The sequence below is a fragment of the Molothrus aeneus genome, chromosome 8 (assembly GCF_037042795.1).
Source record: "Molothrus aeneus isolate 106 chromosome 8, BPBGC_Maene_1.0, whole genome shotgun sequence".
Taxonomy (NCBI): Eukaryota; Metazoa; Chordata; class Aves; order Passeriformes; family Icteridae; genus Molothrus; species Molothrus aeneus.
The window spans coordinates 26,665,432-26,686,464 of record NC_089653.1 but is presented as its reverse complement, the minus strand read 5'-3'; the positions used below and the strand labels follow the sequence as shown (position 1 = coordinate 26,686,464).

Here is a 21,033-nt window from a genome sequence, read left to right as displayed (position 1 = left end):
ATTACTATTGCTGTTATTTTTATAATTAATATAATTTCATAGAACTATGAAAAATTTCTCTGGTTTCCTTATTCACTTCATACCACTCCAATTTTTTTCTGAAAGAAGCCTTGTCTGTATAACTGAGAAATAGAGAAAAAAGGCTGATTATCTCCTATACATTTAATGACAGCATTTTACAGCAGAAAAGAGAAGAAATCTGAAGAAATCTTCTCAGTAAAATTATTTTTATTGTTACAGAATGGTGCCAATTCCATTCTCTCAAAGATGAGTATTGGACTGGCCCATAAATGCGATGCATGCCCAAACCACAAACGCACCATGTACTCAGAAATTACCATCCCACAGTAATTGTGGATGTTTCTCAAAATTGCACTTCCATCTTGGGATAGCCTCCAGAGTATATCAAATATACACTATCAGCCTTTTTTATGCCTTTTATGATGACTTCCAAGAGTAATTGGTGCTCATTAACATTAAATTTGCTATAAAAATGTACTTAGAGTGCATCATGAACTGGTAGGAGAGTTTGCTGAGTTTTTATTCTTTATGGTTCCTACATGGCATGAAAAGATAGTGGAAGAGAAAATAATAGAAGGGTCAAGAGGCCTGAGTATTGTTTTATTTCACAGGCTTGCAGAGCACATCCAAAGAGGAGCTATTGATGGCAGCAGTATGGAATTAAAAAGAAAAAAAAAAACAAAAACTTTTTATGACTGCTTGCACTGTCTCAGGCAAGAAGCCATAAATCAGAAGCAAGGTCATAGCAGTAGATCACAAAACAGGTCACCCCAGCACAGGTTGGATTGAATTCTGGTGTGGCCAGGGGAAGCTTTTGATACTCCTGCTTGCTTTTCCTCAGTGTGGAGTGAAGTACTCAGGGAATCAGTGGCAGAGAGGGAGAACACACAACAGCAGCACCCTTGTACCCCTTGAAGGTACAGTTTCTCCCTCTTTCTCTCTCCCTTCTTGTTTCCTTGCTTCTGGCTGGTTCATGATCATCCACTACTGACAGAAAAAAAAAGAAAGGAAGGCATAGGTCTGGTGAGGATGAGTCTCTTATGCTTTCCTTATTTCTCTTTTCTCTTTCTTCCTTACTTTCCTTATATATTTTCTTCTTTCTCCCTTCTCCCCCCTTCTTTTGTTTCAAATCAAAGGATAAAATCATAACAAATTGCAACTGCATTTAGCCCAACTGGACCTAACATCTACATAACTCCCACCATTTCTCAGTTGTACTTCATCTGAGTCCCCCGGTGCCACCTGAGACCTCTGATCTTTATTTGAGGTCTCTTTATAGCTTCTGAACTGCATAGTTTCCTAACTCTCACCAGAAAAACATGCTACCCCCTCCTTTCCCTTTTGCAGTAAGTTAACATGACCTGAGTTATTCTATCTCCTTCCTAATGCAGTTTTTATGGGGTACTACTATTATTTTGCTTTCATAATGTTAATTAATGTCATGTATTTTGTAAAGAGTTCTAAGTCTCCTTAACCTGTCTAGCTTGTGTGCAACTTATTATTGATTCAAGCCCTTTGTTTGACCATGAGAAAATACTGAACAATTAGTGAGGGGAGTATGGCCTTTCTAAAAGCCATTTGCTTCAAAGACCTTAAAGGGTCTTATTTGCTTTTCTGCATTTCTCAATCTGTACCTGCTAAGGAGAAAAAAAAAAGTGTATTAAAATTACATTCCCATTTTTACCACTGAGAAGAAATATAGTGTTGTCATGGGACAAAAAAGAGGTGGAACTCTGCACAGGCTACCCAGCAGCAGTCTGTGGGAGAGACATCAGGGGAACTCCACCTGATGGCAAACACTGTTCCCCCAAGCTCCTCAGGGAGGGTCATGCAGAGTCATAAAGCAGAGCTGTCCTGGCTTCTTGACTTCTGCTTGGGTCCCCACCAGTGAGAAGCACAAAGTTCACACTGGGCTTGGTTTTATGTCTAGGACTTTGTCTATATCTTACAGGTCATGTTTATTTAAACAAATTCCTCTATTTCCCTAGTGAGTGACATCTTCCCCAAGGACACTGCATGGATGCAGTTGTCTGTAAAAGTGACAAAATACATCTACCAAATTATGTTGGTACCATCCTGAGCCCATAAAAGTGTCATTCCCTGATGTGGCCGTGTCTGAGCTGTTTTCATACCTGTAACGAATTTCTAGATGTAGAACAGGTAGAACTTCATACCATCTTTCCATAATGCCCAATGCTCAGCAAATGGCCTTTTGCATCTTGGCAGGCTGCAGAGAGAAAATACAGTTGATTTAAACCGTAGTGAAATCCATTTATTTTATCTTGTTTTACTCTTCTCCAAGCCATAATAGAAGTGTTCACCTTACTCAATAAAACCCATGGGTGCTTGGAAAATAATGAACAAACAAATAAAAAAAAAATGACACAAAAAGCAACAGACTGAAAGTAGATGCTCATCTGCTAGTTGGCATTCCAGGCCAAACATTGGTTAATTCAGTCTCAGATCTTTCTGCCTTATACTGGTGTAATCAGCCCAGCCTAAAACATCCTTAGCATTAAGTGAAATTATTTTGTTTGACTTTTTGGTGATAGCACTTGTGCAGCCAGCCACATCTGAGAAACTGGTGAGGAAGTTTTCCCCTGGTGCCTGGAAGTTGTTCAGGACAGGTTTCTACCTGGGTCTCCAGGAGTGTCTGTGCATCCTTCACTGTGCTCAGAGTTCCACAAAGCCTTGCTGAAAAGGGTTTTAACTTTTTAAATTCATTGTTTGACTTTGTGGTGGAGGGGTCAGGACCTTCACACTTTAGGCTGAGGTGTGAGGGGGTTTGACAGTGTTGCTTCCCTGCTGCAATGTTTTATCTGCCCTAAACCAAAACTCTGCCTCGAGAGCAAAGATAGGCTTCCCACATGCTGATGTCTCAGCTGAGACTGTACATTTCTGGTGGCAGGGATGCCATGCAAGAGCCCAGCCAGCCTGGAGTGCCTTAGCAGCTGGCATGGCAGTGTGGAATGGTTCCCACCGAGGAGAGAGGAACAGAGGGAGATTGGGCTGCTGGTAAGGCACACAAAGAGATGAAGGGTAAGATAAGAGAATCTGCATGAAAGAAGCTACAATATGAGAGAAAAATGATGCTGTCACAATAAATTGTTATCCCTGGGTATCTGAGTTAACACATCATTGGAACAAATGATACAGTTCATTCATAGAGCTCCTGCCCAGCCCTTTGCAGACACACAAGAAACATTGCAACTTTTATCTTCAGCTCCCACTGAGAGGCTCATCTTCACCATGGTTACTCTCTAGCCAGTTTTGTTGTTTTTTTTAAGAAAAGAGAGAGTAAATAATGGGGTTTCAAAAAAGTTGTATCAGCACAGCATTGTAGGTTCCTCAACAGCCCTGCCTTGCTTACGCATGTCATTGGACAGCAGAGAGCAGAGTTTTTCCTGATAGATGAGAAATCAGGTAAATGCCTGCACTAGATGTCAGAGTACAATTCCTCATGACTGCCTAGAATGTCAATAAAAATTTTCACATCCATCCCCCGGGATACAGAGCAATGCAATCATGAATTATTGATATTCAGCCTGCTACAATACTCTGGCTCAGTATCAGCCTTTGAAATAGGTTAAATAAAATAACCACATTTCAAAAGCAGTCAGGCCAGGGAATTATTTTTTTTTTGCTTGTTGTGGTGTTGTCATTGGTTTTTGATAAAGCAGGTGGGGCACATGGTAAAAGCCAGTGCATATCATGCTTACACCTACAACTCTGTGTGCTTCAGATTTTAATTTGCTTTGATGATCATGGAGTATAATAAATTAGTGCTCTTAAGAAATGGATCCATTTGATAATACACACTTACATGCATACTTAACATGGAATCAACAATGCCCTCACCACTTTCCTGTGCTGTGGCTCTGTCAAAAAGAAAAAATAAAGGACACATTTGTGGTGGTGGTTGAGTTGTTGTTCAGAAAGATGAATCCATGGTAAAACAGGCAGAGAGAGCTATTTCTGAAAATAGGAAAACAGAGGCTCTGTCTTGGGGATCTGTAAAAGTTTGGCTTGTTTGGTTGAGCAAATGGAGATGGGGGACAGTTAAGTGGTTGTTAGAGATTGAAGAGAATACCAAGGACAGGAGCTGCTAAAGTTTAGAAAAACTGCAATGCAAGATGAGTGTGTGGGAAGTGATGAGTGGGAGGAATAAGTTGTCCATGAATGTATATTGGAAGTTACTAAACTGTGTTCCATTGACCAAAGATGTGCTTTTCTGGAGAAACCTTCCAAGTAGGTCGCACAACTGTTCTTCATGCTTGAATTTTGGACTGAGATCCCATGGAACGGTTTCTTGGCATTAGAAGTAGACTGGATTCTTGACAATTCTAGGTAGATGAAAAAAAATAAATTTATAAATTATCAACAGTCTAGATATTAAGCTGTTTTAATGAACTAAGTATTACGCTGCAGTCATTTCAGAATTTGTGATCCAAGCCCACTGTGTTTTGACCTTTGTGCCAAGGCACCATGTAAAAGGCACATAAACTTGGGTGTAGACACTTATGTTTGTTGAGGAGATGCTGGGCTTGTATTAGACAAGTATGAAGGAAAGCAGTGGTATCTGCAGCTTTTTGGCTAGACTCTTAGATGTGGTGGAAAGTTTGATTGTAGTCAGTGGTGTTTTGATTTGGAAAACTGGTTGGAAAATTACTTCTTCTTCTGAAAAATATTCTATAATCAGTTTCTGTCATAGTTTTGCATATTTCTTTGTCTTTTTCCTTCTAACGTCTCATAAAAAGCAAGAACCAAGCAGGTAACATTTGAAATTTAAAATAAAACCAAACCACATTCCATTGAGCAGAGATTTTATTAATTTTTATGAAAATGCCTATGGTATTTAAAGTCAAATTTTAATGAAAGGGTAGGTTCAAAGGACGTTTTTTATCCCTTCCAATCAAGTCATATTTGGGAGAAAGTTGTTGCCAAAGGTTGGCAGTCTGTATCCTGTGAGTTTTCATTATTTAATGTATAGTGTCAGAGGGACGTCTGATCGGTTCAAAACACACAGATGCACTGTGCCTGTGCTGAAATACATGAAAAAGTGAAAATATAGACTACACTCTGATTCTGCTCCATTCATTCATCATTTTACTTATAAGCTACAGCTCCTGGAATTGCTTTTAAACAAAATACTGTGCTTATTCCTTTCCTTGAATCAATTGATTACAAAAGCTTCCTCACTTTTCCTGTCCTTTTTTTTTTCTTTTCTGTCTGACTCTGTCCAAATAATTTTTTCTTGAAATTAACAGTCTGACACATTTCTTGCCTCCTAAGAGTCAGATATGCCAAACAATGGATTGCCACGAGGGCACCTAACACAGGAGAGGGTATTCTGACAGCGCCCTTCATTTGCAGAGTGCAAACCCTTTTGGGATTGTTTGGTACAGTGTTTTTTTAAGAATAGTTTAGGATTCAAGCAATAATTGAATATGAAGCCATCCTGAATTCCCTGAATGCACCAAAGGACAAGGTTCAGGGAAATCTGAGATAGTACAGGGGAACAAAGATGAACAATTGCAAGGACAGAGGAATTATCTTTCCTGCTCACTGCTTTACTAAGCAAATCTTTGTAAACTTTTCTTGAATGAATGAAACCACAGGGTCACTTGACTTGTGATTATAAGGAGGATTTATGAAAAGTGTTGTGGTAGATGAGTGTTTTGTGTGAATCATTGCAGTCTTTTTAGGAAAGGAAATGGGTCACAGAAAAGGATATTTCTGAAATATGTTTGTTTTCCTTTTCTTTCCATGGAACCAGGAAGGGTCTCAGACACAGCTGGACCTTCGTGCTGCTGTAGAAAATTGGAAAATATATTACCTATCAATTGGGTGTTTTAATTCATTCCTGCCTCTGCTTCAGCCATCACTGAGAATTCAATTGATAGCCAAAAGGCAGAAGTTCTTCAGCTGACTTTCAGGAGTGAACTTTATACAATTAATAATTTTTTTTCCCTCCTTAGCTGCTCTATGACACTGCTGCATATCTATTTACATGAAGAAAACTTTGGGTGTCTATAAAAGGAACTCTAGTCTTGCATCTAGGAATAATTTAATCTGAGGTACTGGGGTAATGTTTTTGGAAACAGTGTCAAATATTATGGGATATTTACTTGTGGAAAGAAAGCCAGGAAAGAGGTCAAATGGTACTTTGTCAGGGCAGCCAGACTGTTCCAGAAATAGGTGAGCAAGTATCCTGTATTATAAATGCATAAGTGTGCTCTTTGGAAAGAAAAAATTAAAAAATCCAAGAAAGGTTATTTAATCATACCTTCCATTTTTGATAAAAGTCCTACACTGTCTGGCTCTAATTATTTAGCATCAAATTATTTAGCATCAAATCCCTTGGGGATTTATCCAACAATATTCTCTGAGTAAAACAGCTGGTTTTGACAACTGGGTTTGAAAAGTGTCAGCAAAACCCAGACAGGTGTCTTGATACAATCTCATTTTAATGAATCCAACTCAAAGAGCTTGGCCCGTTTGTATCATATAAATTTCCTATCTAATGCCAGAAAATGCATATTTCTGTGCTTTCAAATTAACAAAGACAGTTTTTACCTTATTTTTGATTTGGAGACAATAACTACAACATTAAAAATCAAGTGGTGACTTTCTGCAGGATAGGGCTGGTGAGAGGAAATATCTCTGATTTTAGCCACTGCCTTTGTCCTCACCATAAAGCTGCTGATTCTCCTATCCCAGTGCCTAAGTTCTACCAAAAAAATTGCCATCAGCAGAAGCATGTAGCTATCAGCAGCAGCAAACTTCTCTCACTGTTACTGCAGTCAAGCACAAAACCATCTGATCACCTGTCTTTGTGTCATTTGTTATCTCTGGGCAGCTCACTGCAGCGTATTGACACAGTCACAATCTGTACAAATCACACGTGTGAGTAAAGCATCCTGTAGATCACTTTGCAAAAGTGATGAGGTACCAGAATTAGCTCGAGGCAGCAGAAAAATCAGGCAACAGTTCTGCCTGTGGTGGCAGATCCAGCTGCTTCAGATAGAGGAGGGAAACAGAAAGAGGCAATGATCTCTCCCAGGACAAGGAGACACCTCTCTGGCCTCCCCTCCTCTCCCACACCCGACCTCCACCAAAACCCTCGTGGCTCCTCCCAGTTTTTCTCAAGTCTCTGAAAATGCCTAGAGCTTGCTTTGAGGGCTCATTTGACAGATAATTATGTAAGAATAAAGTGAGCATCTATTCTTAAGCTAAAGTGGACTTGTAAATGCATCTTTGCCCTTGCCAAGTGTTTCCTCCTGGGATTGATTGCATTAAAGCAATGAATTATTTCTACTTCTTTTTAGGTAACACTTTAGAATGAATTTGATGTCTCTTTCTTGCATCAGTAACAGTCATTAAATTGGACAGTACCTTTTAGTTGTTGAATAGTCTGCTTTCAGCTCAGTCATGTTTTAGGACATCTGCCAGGAGCATTCACAGACAAAGTTAAGCAGATGCTTAAGTGCTTTTCCTGATGAGAACCTGTGATTAGACTTTCATAGCACTGATGCATTAGGATCCTAACACATCATTGGAGAGGAAGACTTAATAGAACAATTGCTTTTTAGATAAGATTCCTTGCCATTCATAATTACTTTTCCCCATATTTTAAATCTGTGTCAAATAAGCTTTGTTAGCTCTTGTTTTCTCTATCTGCCTCCCTCACCATCAGGGGAAATGAAAAAATAAAAATTAGAGGCTGAATCTGAAGATATTAGGTCTAGTCTAAACAACTCTGAATTTGATGGAAAATGTCTCTTGACTTCAAGGATGATTATATTGGGCTGTACTATATAAATTATCTGTGATGGATCTGGGTAATTAACCAACTTTCACATGGAACTCCATTCCATTTCTTAAGTACTGTTGTAAAATAATTAAAACAGTATCACTATTACATATCTTCATTAAAATGATTGAGATGAGCAACTATTATGGTCATAACAGAGTAAAAGATTTCCTGTCTAAAAATAAAATTCCTTATAAGACAGGCCCTGGGTGCTTGCAGTTTTGACTTCCTTGCCTTCAGTCCTTAGGCACTGATTAGCCAAGATTCTCTTTTTCTATGGAGTCACTTAACTCAGCGTCAGTTTTGGGTAAACAGAACATGACTTTCATTAATCCTGCAGTAACAGCTACTGTGCTACCCTGGGTTCTTCAGAAACACACAAACATTTGACAAAAGACTGACTATGACAATTAAAACAGCATCCTTCACTGAAAGGGAAATGGCTGCAAAAAGCTGTTTCACTGTAGTGTTGATATCAATCAGGCACAGCTGAATGTGAGCTAATAAACATGTCACTTTCTTTATGCTGCCTGCATGGAGGAACAATAACAGCTGAGAAGCAGGAATGGAACACCTGGAGCAGATGATTGTGTGCTGCTTTCTGGTTTCTCTGGCTCTACTTTGAAGTTTGGTACAATAATAAGGAATAATTCAGTGAATGTACAGTCTAGGGGAAAGGAGGATTAGCAGGACAGGTTATTTTTCCTTCTTCCAAGTCCATCTGTTAAATCTTCATATTTTGAACTGCATTGAAACATCCCAAGAACCAGAGAAGCAGCAGAAAGCTGCAATCAGAATTGTGACTTGTCTTACCCTTTGCGTCCTACAATCAAAGACTTCTGTAGGAAAAGAGCTCTAAGATCAAGTCCAGCCATTAACCCACCACTGCTGTGTTCACCACTAAACCATGTCCCCAAACAGGCCACATCCATGCATTTTCTGAAAACTTCCAGAGAAGATGATTTCATTTCAATCCCATCACTTTCCTGGGCAGTCCATTTCAATGCCTTGGGAGAGACCTTGAGAGAAGGTATGGCAGTACAAGGCTGAGATACCATGGCACACCTGCAGTGAGTGACATGATACAGGGCCAGCACAGGGACTGGCACACAATCAGAAGCAGCTTAAGATCCAAAAGTGTGAAGAAATAAGGGAGCAGACGCTGCTGGAGTTGGCAGTAAAGCTCACTTCAGGGCAGTATACATGGCAATACCCCCACACACAGGGCAAGGCCATAAAACCTTGATGGCTTCCCATCACTCAGGCTTTATATCCCATTCCTCCAGCCAGCTTTACTGCACCTCTGAGTCCCAGCAGCCCAGAGAGAGGTGTAGTTTTTTCAAGTTCTCCCAATGCAGACTCAATTGTACCCTTCTGACTTGTTCCTGGAGAGGGGGCAGGACCCCAAATATTCCACACCCCCATCATACTCACACTTCTTACTTCTTCCCTGACAAAAAATGCCCAAGGACTTTTCAGTCAATTAAGTGTTTACTTCCTACCTATCTCTAGTTTTCCTCTGATGGACATCAATGCTCTGATATGTAATAAACACCTTGGTCTGTCAGGCTGAAACCTGTATGACTCTAAAAACCCTGGAAATATTTTTTTTAAATAAGCTGGTAGAAACGTTACCTTCATTGCAGTAATTGAGATGAAAATGAGACTGTGACAAATTGATCATCTCTCTAGTAGGTGAGGCAATCATAGATGAGAAAACTAGGAAAAAAGAAAAAAAAAAGCCAAAAAGTGCAACAAAAAAGCAGATTCACCAGCCTTTCATGAGAGCAAATAGCAAGGTATTTGGCATGCTGATTGACTCTCTATCAATCTGTTTTCTGTGTGCCTTCCAAATTACTACAAATATTTGCCACCTGCTAACAGGCAAACAGCAGGTCAATGCTGAAAAACAGATTATGTTTGTTTTGAAGTCAAAATTGAATATTTTTTTTTTCTGGATGCAAAAACTAGCAAAAGGGTAACAGAGGTCAAACAGCAATTACCACAGTACTTTTGGCAGCTGAGATTGGAGGAAAGGTGTGGGGGAGCTAGTTGATACTGATGCAAAGCTGGGTTGGTTCTGAATGCTAACACAATAAATAAACACACCTTGATGTTGAGGAAATTTGAGTTATGCCAGACAGGCAGTTTCTGCCTTAAGAGCAGCTCAACACAGTCTATCCAGCTATCTCATTTATAAGCTCAATGGGAGGAAGGAGCAGTGGTACAGTGGTTTGTTGAAAAATAAAAAATGAGAAGACCTTCACTCACATGGGGGAAGAGGCTTTCCAGCTCCTTCTCTCTCTCCCTCCTTCCTTGAGCATATTCATATTTTATCATTTCACTTTTACTGGGTCACCTGGCTCATATGTTTTTGACACACTAGATATGAAACTTTCCTCAGTGCAAGGGGAACAGTTTTAGAGTAGTTTGCTGAGGCCAGGAGAGGAGCTTTAGTCTGTGATGGGGGAGGTATGACAGGGGTGAACAAAAACAGTGTGAATAATTCATGCAGCACATTCAGATGCCATGTGGATCCTGAACCAGCCTGAACACACTATTTGCTTTGCATTCATAATGTTTCATTAGCTGCTGTAGAGATGAACAAGGCAAAGTCATTAAATTTAGCGTAATGTTGTTGTAGTACCATTTGTTGGTTGTATTACTGTGCAAAAGACAGTGACTACAAAGGACTTTGGTTTCTTCCTTGAGAGTTTTGTCTCAAAATCACTCCTGACCTGGAGAGCAACTTCAGCCTCCCATCCCACAGCTCATAAAATGTGAAAAAGCCAACTGAGATTTCAGTGCAGGTAAGTGCGTGAATCCCTACAGGAGAGAGCTCAAGAAAAAGAAATCTTTTCAGTAAATGTTGAATAATGCTCTCTCAGTGCATGCCACAACTGTTGTTCCATTCTTTAGTCGAGTTAGAGAGTTCTACTCACCATAACTGATGCCTGAAAAAGGAGTTTTTACTGAACAATGCAATTCAGCCAAGTCCAAGCCAGGACCCCACTGTGCAAATGTACCTAGCCTGGCCATGAGGAGTTGAACCTTCTTAGGCCCTAGTGGTTCCTGCTACTCAAAATGAAAATTTGGAAGGCAGATTTTGGATTTAAAAAATTCAGTTGAATTCTGGACAAAAATCTCCCCCCACAGGACTGACTCACTCATCCTAGCTGAGACTACTTTGAATGGTGAAAAATTTAATCTGGAGTGTTTTGTGACCTTTGCAAGGAATATATTTGTAAATAACTTTGGAGTTTTAGCATTCCTTCAGAGCTTACCCCTGCTAGCAGATCTCTCAGGTTTTATGTGACTTTTAATATTCAGCTGACACAAGACCCTTATCACAGGATCCTTTAGTCCCTGTTCTGTCTCTCACTGTCTGTGAAATGAAAAACATTGTTTAGTTTTGATTTAAAGAGATAAATCACACAGGTTTGCATGAGCTGTAGACAGGGGTGAAGGAATCTTCAAGAAATCAGGTGCACTTTTTGTAAAGGTTCTCTGATTTTCTGATGCTGACTGTACAGTAAAATGGACAGGTTAGGCTTACACATTTGCCAAAACAGATCCAGGGCTTTTTCTGCCCTGGGTTACACTTGGTTTTTAATTCCTTCCCATTGGCTGGAGTGCAGAGGAGATTGATAAGGTTCTTGCTGTCTCTGAGGCAATGAGCCTGGTAGTTTAGCCCCAGTCATAGAAAATTATAACTGCAGTCACAGAGGTTGTGAGTTCAGGCTCTGTGGATGATTCAGCCCAGAGCAAGTTGTCATGTGAGTCAACCTTGTAACCTGAGTGGGTTGTAAAAGGGACTGGAAGGAAGCCTGGTTATTTGCTCTGTGCACAGTGTGCCACTAAATAGGAAAGTTTCCTGAAATGTCATGCCAGTTCCTGTGACTATTTTAGATCAGCTGTGCAAAATTCATGGCAATTGTGTTCAAAAGATACAAACATAAATTAATCCATGTTTTTCAAGAGGAGAAGTTAACAATTTGTCCAGATCCATACTCAGCTCTGATTCAACACTAAATAGCATAGCTCAAAGGTAGACCAAGGGTTTGGAGGTCTCTGACCTGATTCAGACTTGTGGTTGTAAGAGAGAAATTTGCTGCCCTGAGCACAGAAAGGGCAAACAGTTGTACAGAGAGAAAGGAAGAATGGGCGAGACACACCCAAAGGAAAGGTCTGTTTTTCCTGTTAGGAAAAAAGAAAAATCAAACCAAAAGTCATGTTGAATTTAAAGCAATTTATCTGTGTTTTCATGTGCTTGAGTGGCTCATGTGCTGAAGCAAGAGGCAGTGAGATCTTTTGGAAAGAGAAGGTTTGTTTTCCCAATTTTGCATTTACAATCAGAATAGGATCTTAATGGAAACCATGCACCAGGAGTAACCATACTTTATTTACATTTAGAAATGAAAAGCAGTGATGCATGTCAAGTGCCCCTTCAAACAATGATGCTGTCCAAAATGTGGAGTTTGTGTTATGTATGGTAGAAGTTCACTGGAAGGATTTGTGTGGCATGTGAGAAGGAAAACAATGGGTGAATGGAAAAAATGCAAAACACGAACAGTGTAGAAATTTTATGGACGAAGTCTGTTGTCTGCTCTTCATTATCTGGGGCTTTTTCCGAGATTATTTGACTGTTTGAGCATTCTTAAATGTCTGAATTTTTATTTACTGTTATTGTCATGAGCACTGCTAAAGGAACAGCTCCATTTCATCCCAGATAGCTTAGCTGATATTGGGTTTGTAGGTTTAAAATTTGATCAGGGACTGTGGACTCCATGAAAATTGCAGGAGGGGTCAAATACAATCATATACATATATATATATAAAAATTCATGTTTATGTATGTTCATACTGTTCTCAATGTCCTGTAATTCCATATCCACCTGGCTTCTGGCACCCCATGTGGGTAAAATAAATAAAACTAGTTTCAAAATCTGTTCACTGAAAACACCTGTGATTATCCATACAGAAACAGATCTTAAATCTCTTGTCCATGGACAAATTGTTCAGCCATTCTCCTGAGGGATGTCTTCCTGCCTCGTGGATCTTCCCTATTGTTCCACATCTCTTGGAAAACTCTTTCTTTCTGGCTGTGTCTGGGATTGCTGTATCAGAGACTAAAAGCCACAGAAGTCTCCTTTCCCTTCCCAAAGTGGCAGGTTCTGCTTCCTTAGCACAGGTGGGCACTGTCTGCAGCAATGACTACAGAGAAAAACTGAACTGGCTCTTCCTCTAAACCATAGTGATGGTTTATCTAACACTACCAACAAAATCAGAAAATCTGAGATTGTGTTCCCCATAATTGAGCAATCCAGGGAAGTCTTCAAGTAACAGGAGTGGTTTAACAGAAAACCCCAGTTTACTAAGAAGGTAGCCAAACCAGCTGTGTATGAATGAGCTGAGTACTAGAATAATTCTAATCACTAATGCTGATACTTGACAAGTTTATTTAGATCTTCAGCAATTATACATTGCTCTTGTGAAAGCTGTGAGAGAAGACTTTTCCCAACAAGGTGCTCAGTAAGGGTCTCATCAGCTTCACTAAGTGAGATCAGTGGTTCTGATTTCCTTGATGCATCCACCTAGTGCAGCCCCTCCTGTCAAGCAGTGGCCAACAGCAGACGCCTCTTGCAAAACATAAAACAAAATGACTGTATGATGATCCTTTTCCCAAAATGCTCTCATAACCCTCAGGAAATTGTGGTTGAGAGATTTCCTGTGCCAGAGGTATATTTCTGCATTTAATAGCTCTCCATGGGCTTGTCAGCACTGCCAGAGTTTACTTACTGACTCCCAAGAAGACTTAAAATATATTCTCACGTGGGTATTTTGAGACATAACCACTCAGTACACTCAATTGACTGTAATAATAAGTTAGTGCCCTTCAGGGACTGTACTTTCTACTACCAACAAAACAAGACAAGGAAGGAAATCTTGCCTGAATTTCCTAACATCCATCATCCATGGGTACTCTGTGTTGTTCTCAGCAGCAGGGATGGCAATCAGGTTGTTATTTAGTTGGTTTCCCAAAAGGCCTGGCTGGTTCTGCTGTGCTGTCACCTGTCCCTGTCAGGGCTGTGACAAATCCCACTGCATGAGCACCATGGTGTTTGGCCAAAAAAGGTGTTTCTTAGATGGGGCCTGTGAGACAAATACAGGGCCAGCCTCACCCAGAGGAGAGCAATGCAAATGTCCTGGCTTTGTCCTGGAGCCAGCAAGGGCTGGAATGAGGTGAGTGTAACTAAGCATCATTCTGCAAAGGAACACTGTAATCTCTCTGAATATGTAGTTAACTAATTTAGTAACTGAGTAGAGCTGGAATTTTAAACAAATCATACATAAAGTTATTTTTTAAAGTCAACCACAAGGTCTGAAAGAAAGTTGTATGTTCATGAGGCAGCACAAAATCAGCATTAGCAAATAAGTAATGACAATTAGGAAATGTAGGGGGTAAGTCATGCAAAAGTGAGTTAAAGAAAAATAAAGTATTGATGATTCTCTGTTGACATTTACCAGCACTTCATTTTCTCTCTAACATCTGTTTCCAAGTGAGACATTATTTCAAAGCCATTCATTCAGAGTAGATGAAATATTTAGCTATTATAGGACTTGTTTTTCTTACTCTTCAGTGATAGCTTTCATCCATTGAGATCTGCCTATCTATACTCTTTTTATTCATTAGTGAGAGATAGCTGAATTACTGCAAGGATATTCACAAGATATAACAAGATAATTTATTTGTGCTATATATTGACTTGACAGTTATTCCAAGAGTCGGACAAGCTTTCTCAGGGATAAGAGAAGCAGACTTTGTCCAGTCTTTCTATGTCTGTGTTACAACACTCCTTTCAGAAAGCCACTCATGCCACCAAAGATGCAGATCCTTAGATAATCCTGGTTTTGCAGCTAAAGAGATGAAAGAGAGAAGATTCTTGAACAAAGACCAATACAGCCAGAGGGAACCCTATAATTCACCCAGAGCAGCTTCCTTCTTCTTTGATTCCAAGTTAGTTCTGTTATTTTAGGAAGTTGGGGGTGTAAGTCTTCTTTTCCCTGGTATTTTGATATAATTCTGTGATACTTCTTCAACATAATTATGCCATATGCATCTGCTATAGGATTTTCATCCACTTAACTTTCTGTAATTCTCATACTTTTTTTTCATATTTGAATGATATGCAATATAGTTGCATTCATTATAACTTTCATAATAGTAATGAGCATGTTTTGAATGAAAGAGGGATTGCAAGCTTTTTTAAAAAAACAGATGTAGTCATATGCTTTAGGAAAAACTTGATTTCTTTAGTCCACTTCAAAATTAGAAACAAAAAACCTAGAATTTTTTTTTTTTTGAGCTTTTGGAGTTGAATTGAAATGGAAAATTCAGAGTGAAGCACAAAGAACAGGATGAACAGTTCAATAGCAATCTGCAATTTAAATTTTACTTGTGTCTAAATAATATAAAACAATTTTAATTAGTTTAGATAGAAATGTGCCTCTACAAGAATAATTTTTGCCTTGCAGAGAGGTCTATCCATGATTCCTATCTTTGTTTAGCAAATACGTCTTCCTTTTTATGCTTGTAGTTTAGACTATGCAAAAAAAGCTGAGGGCTGAGGGCTAACCATAAGCACAACCAAAATATGCACGTGTCCGGGTCAGCAGTTTATCAGGATGGTGTTGGAACCATGGTCTCTGCTTTGTGGTTTGCAGTATGGTGGCAGAGCTATCTGCAGCTCAGGGAGGGATTTGGGTGCCCAGGTGACAGCAACTGCTGCTCACTCTGGCTGCATAAGGACGTCAGGTGCAGCTTTACTCCTTGCAGCCAGACCCAAGTGCCTCCATCTGTTCTGCTTCCTCTGCATGGCAGCCCTGTCCCAGCCAGGATTTGCATCCTCAGGGTAGCAAATTTCAGCTCTAGAGCCTTGAGCTGGTGGTGGTGAATCCTGCCCACTGCAGGAATTGCAGATGCTGTGTGTGAATTGTACTTTGGACAAACATTTAGATGCCATTTTCATCAGGCTACCAGATGAAATATTTTCCCTTCCATTTAGGAGCCTAAACAAGTGCATTTACCATGAGTATCCACATATGCAACTGCAAATCACCTACCTGTTAATTGTGAAATGCACACAGCAGGGACTGCTGCACACCCAGCTCCCTAGGCAGAGCTTCAAGGGTCCTTGTCCTGCGACACAAAGAGAGTCACACCCTCAAATGAGAACCCCAGCTAAGCAAATACCAATTTCCCAAGTAGAAAACACTGCAATTACCAAGCCTACACTCCTCCCAGCCAGCTGAAAAAGCTCTGTTAGAAAAATTACATTGATTGCTTCACAGCCTAAAGTTGTAAGGAGATATGGATTCAGTAATAAACTGGTAGCATTTTTGGCAATTGCTTTTTGTCCTTCACCCCCTCTCCTCCACAGGATGACTTATGCTACCTAAGTATATCAAACCAAGGTTAGACAGACTCATTTTCAAGTAGCAAAGAAAAACATGAAACAAAAATCAAGAAGAGTATAAAAGGAGCTACCAAAAAATTGTCCTCTCAAAAAAACATGCTTTTTTTCCTTCAAATAAGCTTATTTTACTTGCTGCTCTTCTATGGCATATGACACATTGATCTTCAAATCCCCATATGAAAGATGAAAATGGGCAATAATACTTTAGATGTTAGTCACTTTAGGGGCTTGGAGGCTAATTTTCTTTTAAACTGCTCAGGATCTGATCAAATAGATGAATTTTGGAAGCAAGCAAATACACAAAACATTATTAAAGGTCTCTACTTTGCAATATGGCATGTTTACAACACAACATGGGTAATAAACAGTGAGGACTAAAAAAATAATATTGGGGGGTGTTTGGCCTTTCACACAAAGATGTTTTCATAAGATTTATTCTGAAGTAATACAAGAAAAGTTCTGAGGCTGTCCAGTGTCCTTAGGATATATATATCTCTAAGAAACAGAACTTGCACCACGAAAACAAGATCTGAGGTGCACAGTTGTCTCTTAGATCCTTTTTATCTGATGCTTTTTAGTCTGAGGCTTTGGTCTTCTTACCAGCAAACTTTGCTTTCTGCTCATGTCTGTCTCTACAGCTGCCAAGGGTGTTTTGTAGGCTGTTACTCCAAGAGGGAATCTAATTCTCCAATTTTGTCTTGGCATTTGAATATGAAGAGATAACTGTTGTCAGCTTTTCCAGGTCTTATTTTGTCCCAGTAGAATGAAATTCACCCATTTGGAACTTCTCTTCAGGTTCAGCAGCTGACAATTTTTTCAACATTTTAAAAAGTAGGGAAGACCTGGCTTATTAAATAATTGCAAATACTCCTGCTGGCCTTAATGATCTTTGAATCAAGCTGTAATTATGGCTAAAGATTAAAAGCCTGATCATATCTAGTTGGAAGTAGATGAAATTTCTTGCAATTTCTTGCAGTGCAGAGTGAAGATTCTTCATTTCTTCTTTTGAAAAGAGGTTCAAACATGAACACTTCAAATGACAAGATACTTTTTAAAATGTAATGGGTAGGGAAGAAAAATATTTGCTGTCAATCAATATTGCTCTGTGGAAAAGGGGTCTTGTAACACAAAACCTAATTTGTTCTTTAACAAGAATGCACAACTGGATGATGAAGGTACCTCTCAAGATGTAGCATTCTTAGAATGAGGTGTTGTACAGCTGATCCTCTCTGGTGGGTGTGGGAAAGAATTCATCATCCCTTTAAAGATGATGGATGAAAAATGTTGGGGTTTTTTTTAGCTATCATCAAAAAAATTCAAAATTTTGCAAAGCCAAGAAATTCCAAGTATGGATTTAAGTGAGGGAAAAGTGACTCTCTTTTCCTCTCTCCCGTAGAAGAAAAGTAACTAAATTTAAGATAAAGAAACCAAACACTCCACACAAAAAATTGCCAAGCACCCTGTTTATCAGTTCTGAACTTGTTTTTAAAGGAAAATATGTAATAAATTTCTCATTAATTTAGAGGAACTATGAACAGAATTTTTCAACCATCAGAAGAAAATAGCAATAAAGGCAAACTGATGTAAGAGTAGGGTTTTTTTTTTTCTCTCCATGTCTGCTTCTGTATGTCCAAAGGAAGGCATGCATACAGTTTTTATGCAAGCAATGTGTTTATATTCAGACAGCTCTTCTCAGGGCTTGCATGGATGTTCCTGTGAAGTTCCAGAGGCTTTAGGATGTGTTCAGGAGAAGCTCTTCTTCGCACATAAAAATCCAGGTGCTGTCACTCCTGTGCTTGAGAGCAGTGCAGCCTTTTAGTAGCAATGTTAAACACAATACAGGCAGGTATGTTACTTCTGCTATGAAAGAGAGCTTTATTTCATCTGCAAGCTTTTGGCTGATGGCCACACTCACTGACACTGAATCATCCTTTCACCTCTGTGAGATGTTACAGCAGGCAGAAGTCCTCAGACAGAAGGCATCTCAAGCAAAGTTTGCATGTATTTGGCATCATCCAATGGCCTTAAATGTCTGTGAGGCTTTTTCATTTCATCTGCAAATGCGTGGCAAGATAAATCCAGCTATGTTCCTTCCTTTAATGGGAATGGTATTTTGCCATGCTGTGGTACCCCCTCTCATGTTGCCTCACATGTGCTGAGAAATCCTACAGATTCCACAGCAGTTTTGTAATTTGTCTCCTGCAAATGTCATCTAGAACTGGTGGGATCAGTCATGCTTAAAATGAAAGGCACACTCAACATCATGGAAATAGCTAGAAGCTAAAATTTCTTTTTTATGGCTTGACCCTAAAAAATCCTGACCTCTTGCATCTGTCCATTTTTGACTGAAAAATAAGTGGCCAATTGGGATAAAGCCCAAAGTTCTGAATGAACAAGTGTATTGGCAGGAACATCCATGGAAAATAATTTATTTAAGTATTAAAAAAAGAAAAAGAAACAATTGTCAGGAGGGACTCTTAGCTATATTGTCCTCATAATCTGGATTTTATTCAATCAAATAATGAGTAGATACATACTGTATAACTTGAATGAACAATGAAATTTCCTTTCCACAATATTCTAGCAGTTTTTATAAAGGGATACATTTAGCAGAAATTATTTACATGGATAAATCTGAGAAATCAAACATCTTAAGGATGTAAAAAAATTGCTACAAAAAGCACAGATACTTTTGTCTGTATTAGAGCATTATTCAGCCTCCAAAGGTGTATTTGTACTTATTGCTCTGGATGATGGTACAAATATACTTCTGGCAAATTAATTTGTTTCTTAGTCTTCATTTGATAGATTCTGGTAGTGATGGAAGATACCTGGGATCTTGCAGGTCTGCAGAGAGCTTTTATTGCCACAGTCACAAAATTTTATCTCCTTTGGGTAAGAGAATTAATTCCTGATTTTAGAAACTACACAGTCGGGGAGGGCTCAAACATAACTGTTGTGACTATAACATGGACAGCCAGATTTGTTATTAACAGCCAACTCAAATATTAATTGAAAAATGTCCCCTGTTTTGGTCTAGAAAAGGAATGGAACTTGAGGTGTAACAAGCAAGCTGCTAAACATGTTTGCCACAGTTTCCCATTGGTAATTCTCATATGGCTCAATAGAAGGCAGAAAAATTGGCTCAACCAGGACAAAGACACAACAGGCTGATTTCTGCTGATTTATGCATTGAAAGTGAGGGGAAAACCCAGTTCACACACACTGTTGCAGAGCTCTCGTGGGTGTCAGCACTGCCTTACACAGCAGCAGGCTGTGCAGGAGGAATTTTCTTCAAACCTACACTCCCCCTAAGCCCCATGTATTTGAGGGCTCTGTCAAGAGAGTCTTGGTGGGAACAGCTCTGATTTTTCATCTAGGTAGAGAGAAAGGCATAAATTAGCCTGGGTGGGATGCTCCCACTTTTGATAAACCTGACGTGTCTACTGGTCAGAGAAGGGAGCCTGACAAAACTTCATGGCTCCAAAATGGGTCTGGCAGGATTTGTGATGAATTGGGGCAAAATTAAGAACAGTCATCACTTGGTCTCCTGCGTAAGCAACCACCTGCCTCTTCAACTAACTGTGCCTTGGCATCTGGGCTTCTTGTTCAAGATGTTATTGTAACTCTGAGCATTGTCCCAGGTGAAGGCCTGGGAGTAAATGAACTTCAGCTGCAAAATTAGAAAGTGCAGAAATAGTTCTTTGTGCCTCACAGACCTCTTGTACCTTGTTCTTCCTTTATTCCCACTGGCTCTGAGCCTGTTTTGCTTTCCTGTGATGGACAGAAAGAATTGGCAGCTTTTTCCTCCAGCTCCTCTCTTCTGCATGAAAGCCATGTTGGGGCTGTCTAAAAGCCCTGACTTCATTTTGTTTATTTTTCCAATCTTTTCACATATTGCCTGTAGATTCTTACACACACAGAGACGTGGCATCCTCTGCAAGGGGCTCTGCACCACATCACTCAATTGTTCCACACCTGCCAAATTTCCTCCAATTTTCACCTTCTCTTCCCACACGTCCCTAGTGGGCCATGACCAACAAATGGTGCTGCTTACCTTGCTGTGACTGCAGCCATCCTTCAGGCTGTGCTGGGTGCTGGGGTGGTGCTCTAATTAACAAAGACAAACAAGGATCATGTTGCAGTGTGAAGATGTGCAAGACCAAGTTAGATCCAAGATAACAACCTTTTTTTTTTTTTTTGGCCAAAATGCTTATAGGAACTGCCAAGAACTGTGCAGCCTTGAAACTTTACTGGCTTTCTCTCTCCCTGTGAGGAACATTGGCTTTGACCTGCTTTTTTCAATATAAACAGAGTGGTGTATGGGATTAAAATGCACAACCATAGGAATTGCTTCACTGCCCATTGTCCCTTGCTGGGGAGGAACAAATTGAACAATCCAATGGCATATGTTAGTCACACTGCTTCACACACTGCTGGAATGTTTTCAAATGCTCTGATGCCTTCAATTAGGATCTCTGTAGAAATGATTTTTTTGGACAGAACTGTGACATGTAAAATTAAGTATGAATTACATCAAGCCAAGCAAATGTGACAGCCATTAGAATAAGCATGTGCCAACCTTCCACAAATGTATGTGTTCTGTGGAACGCTTTCATCCAGCTAAACTGCAGATGACTGGCTAAGGTATGCTTTGGTTTTTGATAGCAGTGCTATTCATATTATCTGAGTGTCATAATTTTGAAGTGGCTTTTTTAGGGA

At 39.6% G+C, this 21,033-nt stretch overlaps 1 long non-coding RNA gene across 1 annotated transcript; it reads right to left on the bottom strand.

Annotated features, from left to right (window-relative positions):
• Window positions 1–675: 675 nt before the first annotated feature.
• Window positions 676–20,425, bottom strand: LOC136559692 (uncharacterized). Its single transcript, XR_010784032.1, has 6 exons — window positions 20,369–20,425; window positions 15,959–16,034; window positions 9,470–9,553; window positions 4,224–4,364; window positions 2,154–2,248; window positions 676–1,005 (listed from the first exon to the last, which is right to left on the bottom strand). It is a non-coding gene; the product is annotated as an uncharacterized lncRNA (long non-coding RNA).
• Window positions 20,426–21,033: the final 608 nt, after the last annotated feature.